Source organism: Glycine soja, chromosome 15 (assembly GCF_004193775.1).
Source record: "Glycine soja cultivar W05 chromosome 15, ASM419377v2, whole genome shotgun sequence".
Lineage (NCBI taxonomy): Eukaryota > Viridiplantae > Streptophyta > Magnoliopsida > Fabales > Fabaceae > Glycine > Glycine soja.
In genome coordinates this window covers 43,168,399-43,176,257 of record NC_041016.1, presented here as the reverse complement: position 1 = coordinate 43,176,257, position 7,859 = coordinate 43,168,399, and positions in this window count along the sequence as shown.

Genomic DNA, 7,859 nt, shown 5'->3' with positions numbered 1-7,859 from the left:
ATAGGAGAGATAGCAAGGAATTGGGATATGACGATGGCTTATACCATTCCATGATAGATGGTGACTATGACTGTTCTACTATACTAGATCGATGCTCCATGAGTTTAGACGATATTTATCGAAGAAGAAGATTATCCACATTTGGAAAGAGTTGCAAGGAATCTTAGATCGAATTTTAGTTATTTAAAATACTAATTTAAAATTACAAAATTTTAAAATTCTGTATCCAAACTTATTAATTTGCTCACTTTAAATTTTAAATTTATTGTATGTTTCTTTCATATTGAATTATTTCTTTTCAGCTTCCCTCATCCTTTTGAATTAAATCATTTAATTAGTATAATAATTATTTTTTTAATGGTAACTACTCTTCCATCTTATCTATTATAGAAATTAGTTTAGAGGTCTGATTTTTAGTGAACATATACGACAGATTTATAATTTGTGCAGTTAGATAGAATAGGATGTAAACAATAACCTTCCTGGGTCTTCTCCCAACGTAGAATTCTCTAGTTGATAGATTATTTTACTTTCTTCATCTATTTCATCCTCATTGGAAGTGTCTTTTATGTCAGAATTTATTAATACATTTAGTAGAACTTTTCCTTAAATTTTGATGTAGCTCTAACTTCCTTTATTTTTGGTTGAACTCTACAATTTTTTGCATAACGACCTATTCTTCAACATTTCCAACAAGCATTATTCCTTTTCTTTGATTTTATGTTTTCGGGTTTTTGATTTTGAAAATATTAAGTTATATTTTTTGTAGATTTTCTCTTGTAAAGTTCTCTGTAAGTATTTATTGGTTTAGAGTGTTTTCTCATTTTTCTTTTCTACATAGTACTGGGAGCTTTAATAGTTTCTATCCCATATTGTTAACAAAAGATTTCCAGCTCTTGCTTTACTTGTCATCTTTTCTTTTTGAATTTTATTTTGTAATTTAAATTTTTTTTATAAACCTATATCCCAGTATCCATTATTATATTATGTATTTGACCATAAGTTATGGGATTATCATGTAAGTTCATTTTAATCTTTTCAGAAAATAATTTTGGAAGTCCGGTTATAAATCTTTTTTTTTATTTTGAGATTTGAAAATTGAATTTTCTTTCGCATACATTTCCATGGGCTCATTGATATACTAAGATAATGCAGGTGTACAACTTCCGTGGTTCTCTTTCAGCTCCGGTAAATCAATATTATCACTGTTTGGCTTACTATCAAGAGCAGTAAATGTGCCCTTATTTACATAGAAGTCTGTTACTTCAGTTTTGATTATTTTCTCTATTAAAAAAAATAAAGAACAGCAATAAAGATAACTAATTTTAATTTTGTTTATTTTTACTCATTCTTTTCATTTACTGAAATTTAAAACATCCATTTTATTGCTGAAAAAAAACTTTCAATTTATTTGAATTTAAAAAACCTATCTATTTTATTTATTAAAACTACCCATTTTTTAATTTAAAAAACATAACAATTCATTAACTTAGACAGACTTTTTTTTTAATTTCAAAAACTCTACCATTATGTTAATTGAAACTGTTCGTTTTTTAACAAAAATTAAAAACTACTAATTTATTAATTAAAACTGCTCAGTTTTTTAATTTAATTTAAGAATCTATCTTTTTTAAAAATAAAAGTATTCATTTTTCTATTTTTAAAATTTTAGTAATTTGTTAACTAAAATTGTTCATTTTAAAAGTTTTACAACCCTACCAATTTGTTAATGGAACTTCCTAGGCTCTTTTTATTATACTATCTTTTGAAAATATATCAATTTATTTTGTATGTGTTGTTTGTACTATTTGTTTAATAGAGGAGTGCTAGCGACACTCTTTGTGACACTCTCGTTTAGATACTATTAGTTAGAATTTTTATTATACTCCAAATTTTAATAAATTCTAACAAATCACATATAGAGTATCTAGAAGAAAGTGTCATTAACACTCCTTTATTTCAATATTTTAACTAATGTTTAAGATTCTTTAGCTTTTTTTCAATATTTGTGGTACACAAAAAGAGAATGTAATAGGATATGCACACTAAAAACTATAAACATAGTCTAATTTAATAATCAAAGTGTTGAGTCCAAAATCTTTTATTTTAATTATGACAAACCTTCTAAACACAAATCATAAGTCTTCTAAGTTTATGTTTATTGATGAGTTTCTTAAGTGTATTCAGAAAAGACAAGTTATGTAGAAAACAATAATTAAACTAAACTCTAAGTTATCATAAGTCACTCGGAAAGGATGATGGGCTTGAAAGCACTAAAGAAGACTCAAAGTCTGAAGAAAGATCTTCAACTTTCATGAACAAATTAATCGTGGTCTAATACAACCTATATCATGGACAAAATTGAGCCTAAAGTTGCAGACATTGATATGTTTGGATAGCATGGTATGTGTGTAGTAATTTGAAAACTGTTTGAGCTACAAAAGTGAATTTGAGATGATCAAAGTGTTTATGGAAAGCTAAGATACATACATACATACATATATATATATATATATATATATATATATATATATATATATATATATATATATATATATAAAGAAGTTGTGAACTAATATGGCTTTTTCGTGGAGGAAATTGATGATCAAGATAAAGATGTCATTCGATTCTTATAATATAACACAATTGCAATGCTTTGAAGATTGCTTATATTGTAGTGGTCCAAATGACATGAGATCAATGCCTGAATGTCAGGGATAGAATTCTCTATAATTCTCATGAAGACATCAAAAGTCAGTTTGGGCATTCAAATTGTCAAAGAAATAAAAAAATAGTAGCAAGCATAACATGTTGCAACAAGCTCACACCAAAATGTTTTTGTTGAACGTGTGTATTAGCAGTTACCTGTTAATTTGTTTTCTGCTAGTTGTTTGACCGAGTCTTTAGGACTGTTTATTTTATTTTTTTGCAAGTGTATTTTGGAGATTTAAGCAGTGGATTGAAAAGCAAAGTGGATGCATGATTCAAGCTTTGAGGTCTAATAACAACAAGGAGTACACTTCAATACAATTCACCATGTTTTGTGAGGAAGCAGACATTGAGCATCAATTAATAGCTCCTTACACCCCTCAACAAAATGGGGTTAGTGAAAGAAAGAATCGGAAGATAATGGAAATGGTCAGATATATGCTTCATGAGAAAGGGTTACCTAAGGAATATTGAGCAGAAGCTGCAAACACTACAATATTCTTGCTAAATCGACTTCCCACCAAAGCAGTAAACGGGAAGACTCCTTTTGAAACTTGGTATGGTTATAAACCTTTCTTAAAAAATTTTAAAGTATATTGGATGCTTGTGTTTTACTTATGTGCCACAGATTAAGAGAGACAAGCTAAACAAGAAAGCTGAACCTGGTATCTTTGTGGGATATAGTTCAATATCTAAAGCTTATAGAGTTTTCCAACCTCACACAAGGAAAATTCTGATAAGCAGAGATGTATACTTCATGGAGAATGAGAAATGGAGCTGGAATGATACTGAAAAGATGTTGATAGTTGATCCTTTGCAAAATCAAGATGAGTTAATTGATGATGCACCTGTGAGAGGCATTAGATTGCTTTCAGATATTTATGAAAGATGCAATGTAGTAGTTCTAGAACCTGCAGGATATTGGGATGCAAAGAAGGATCCAAAATGGAGTGCTGCAATGCAGGAGGAGCTTGTCATGATTGATAAAAATCAGACTTGGGAACTCGTTGAAAGGCCTGAACACAAAAAAGTCATAGGTGTGAAGTGGGTGTTTAGAACAAAGCTGAATGCAGATGACTCAATCAACAAACATAAAGCAAGCTTGGTAGTAAAGGGGTATGCTCAAATTTTTGGAGTAGATTTCTTTGATACTTTTGCTCCGGTTGCAAGGCAGGATACCATTAGGATATTGCTAGCTATTGCAGCACAGAAGGGATGGAAAATCTGCCAACTTGATGTCAAAAGTCAACTTTCTTAAATGGATTTCTGGAGGAAGAAATCTATGTTGAGCAACCTAAAGGTTTCCTTGTGAAAGGACTTGAGGACAAAGTCTATCTATTAAAGAAGACTTTGTATGGTTTGAAATAGACCCCAAGAGCTTAGTACAACAGGATTGATGAGTACTTATCAAAACTAGGCTTTGTTAAAAGTCTTAGTGAATCCACTTTATACATCAAAGGTGATCAAGCTAACTTCATTGTGATCTCTTTGTATGTTGATGATCTCTTAGTCACTGGCAGCAATGTAGAACTTATTCAGCATTTCAAGGATGATATGATGCAAGTCTTTGAGATGACAAACCTAGGAGAAATGTCCTATTTCCTTGGTATGGAGGTTAAGCAGAATGAAGGGGATATCTTCATCTGTCAGAGAAAGTATGCAAAAGAGATCCTAAAGAAATTCAACATGGAGAACTGTAAAGGCATGAACACTCCTATGTGTCAAAAGGAGAAGTTATGCAAGGATGATGGTTCAGAACAAGTGGAAGAAGCACTCTACAAAAGCTTAATTGGTTGCTTAATGTATCTCACAGCATCAAGACCAGATATCTTGTATGTTGTAAGTGTACCTTCAAGTGTGCTAAAGAATCTCACTTTAAAGTAACAAAAAAAGTGTTGAGGTATGTCAAGGAGACTTTAAATTATGGAATGAAGTTCAATCAATCACAAGATTTCAAGTTGCAAGGCTATTCTGATAGTGATTGGGCAAGGTCTTTAGATGACATGAAAAGCTCCTCAGGTTACTGTTTTAGTTTTGGATCAGGGATGTTTTCTTGGTGTTCCAAAAAACAAGAAATAGTCACACAGTCGACCGCTAAAGCAGAATTTATAGCAGCCACAACAGCTATTAATCAAGCCTTATGGCTAAGGAAAATGCTAACTGATTTGCACTTGGAGCAAGATACAACTACTGAAGTAATGGTGGACAATCAGGCAGCCATAGCCATCTCTAAAAATCCAATTTTTCATGGAAAAAGAAAGCATTTTAGCATCAAATTATTTTTTCTTAGAGATGTACAGAAGGATGATGCAGTGTGCTTGAAGTACTGCAAGACTGAAGACCAACTGTCAGATATCTTCACCAAAGCACTTCTAAAAAGCAAATTTGAGTTACTGAGAGAGAAACTTGGACTTGTCAAACACTGATACAAGGAGGAGTGTTGAACGTGTGTATCAGCAGTTGCCTATTAATTTATTTTCTGCTAGTTGTTTGACCGAGTCATTAGGACTGTTTATTTTATTTTTTTGTTACTTAGTAGTTGTTATGTTAGTGGCTATTGTTTAGGAAGTCAATTATTGCTTTTATGATTTCTTTCAATTACAAAAATCTCTATTTAAACAGATTATTATTCAATAAAATGTGTGCATTCATCTCCCTTCATTATGTGAGTTATGTTTATTATCCTATAGTTTTTAATACAAGTATGTCATCTCGTCTCATCAAAGTATTCCTATAAGAAGAACATTCCATGGTTTTTCATCTACATCAAAGAGCTCTCTCAAAGCAAAACATCATATGCAAGAAAGTTATGCAAGCCAACATATCTTCAAATGATACATATACAAAGATCATAACATAGCAAGTGTTCTCATGAGTTCAAAACAAGCTAAGAATGAATGTCTCAACTATGCTTTCAAGTGAGAAGCTTTAGAAGATTTGAATGAAACCCATCTGTGTGATGAAGTTAGTGCTTCCATCTAAACATCCCAATCTTATAATGTAGCAAAGACTTCAAGAATACCTTACTTTGAAGATCTATCAAAGGTTACATTGAGCATACTGCATCAGAATGAAGTTGTACTAGAATCAACATCAAAATGGTGTAATTGATGACTTTGAGATTGAGAACATTAGAATGATACTCTGGCAACAAAATAGAATCAAGATAAGAGAAATTTTAAGATAACTACATCAAAATAATGTATTGAATTCAAGATAATGCAATATCTATGCATCAGAATGAAGTTGCATGAAAGTATACATCAAAGTTTTGAAGATCTTGACTTTGAAGACTAAACTTCAAAATGGAGTTTAGAAATGTTCATATTACACCTCAAAGATAACACCACCTCTTTCATATGTTGCAACACATACAAAGAGCACATCAAAAGATTGAGGTTGATAGCATCTCACTTTCCATATGATGCCACACACATGGAGGACACATTAAAAAGTCAATGCTAATTGCATTAGAATATTCACAAGTGGAAAGTTGAGAATTTTCTTGAGAAGATCTGGTGTGCAACATTAGAATGAAGACTGAAGATACTTTGTGAAGTTTGAACCAAAGATAGAACACTAACACAACGATAACAACAACAACTTTCACATGTTACCTATATTGAAGTATTCTACTTCAGAATGATTTGTGTTGTGATGAGAATTTGGATTGATGGAGTTAAGTTATCTATAATGTCATATCATGTTATCTTCATCATAAGGAACATGCCTTAGAATAGGTCCTTTCTCAACAATATTATAATACAGTTCTGATATACCATTAGAAAGCTACTCAAAATTTGATCATTATAATGACAACATCAGTTTGTCTACTTCAAAAAGAAGTTACTTAACTATCATAACAACTAGATAATGGCTAGTTTAACGTGTGAGACTTATAAAAGCATAGAGGACATGTGCAAAACATAAAAGAAAAGGTAAAAGACCACCTACATTGTGCATAAACGAGATTCATCTCCTTTCTCCACTCTAGATGTGTTCTGAGTTCAGAATCGTTACAATAAGAGTGCATAAGACTTAGAACTTCAAAGAAGATTCACCCAAATAAGTGTTGTAAAGCTGTAAAAACCCCCCTCAAACACCTTTTCCTAGTTTGTAATATGTGTGTATCCTAAATTAATCATATGAGTTAAGTTTGGTGGTGAGAGAAGTGATAGGGAGAAGCCATGGAATGTGGGTAGCTTTGAGAGAGTCTCTAAGATAGCAACCTAAAGAGGTTAGAGTGAAATAATACTTGGGTAGCCTTGAGAGGTGAAAAAAAATACTTGTATTGTCTCTCTCATGACCAGGTGAGTGTCGTGATTGAGTGGGTTTTGCTTCCCAAGAGTGACGTGAAAGAAAAAATGTGTTCTAAAAACACACATTGCGAAATAAAAGGATCTATTTTGTATTTAAATTATATTATAAACAAATGGCATATTAAAAATGTACCTGTTGATGAGCTCTTGAAGCATAAAAATTCTTCAATAGTGTGAAGACTCTACATACTGACTTCTATTCATCAACAACTTTGACAAGTGGAAAAATAAGAATAGAGAAGTGATATTGGATTTTTTTTTAACGTGCAGTCCAAGGCTCTATTTATAACACGCTAAGGATACCAAATTTATGATCAAATCAAAATCATTATTGATAGTATTTCTTTTTTAAGCTATATTATTTCTTGTTACCTTTTTATTGCTAACCATTTAGCAATTAAAATTAAAATAATAATTGACCAAGTCAAACTTGTATCTAGCCGTCTTTTCAACCCAAATTCCAAATACAAAATCATACATGTTTGTTTTTCTTCTTTCATCAAATCTTTCATATTATTTATATTTTCAGTGCTAGCAAAAATATAATAATATTTCACCTTTTTTAAATCAATTAATCATTTGATCATATTAAATTCTCTAATTTAATTAATCATCAAATATTAAAATAATTTCTTCAACAAAGATTAGAATACTCGTTTGTGTGTGACCTCATAGGTTCAATACTAAGTTGGTAATATATTAATCAAATTAATATACTAATCAAGGTAGGCATCTAGCAATACTCTTTAACGTCCGGATAGCATGAAGTAACATTTTACTTTCAAGAACCATTAGAAGAGTAGGATAATAATTTCTTCCATCTTTACAGTT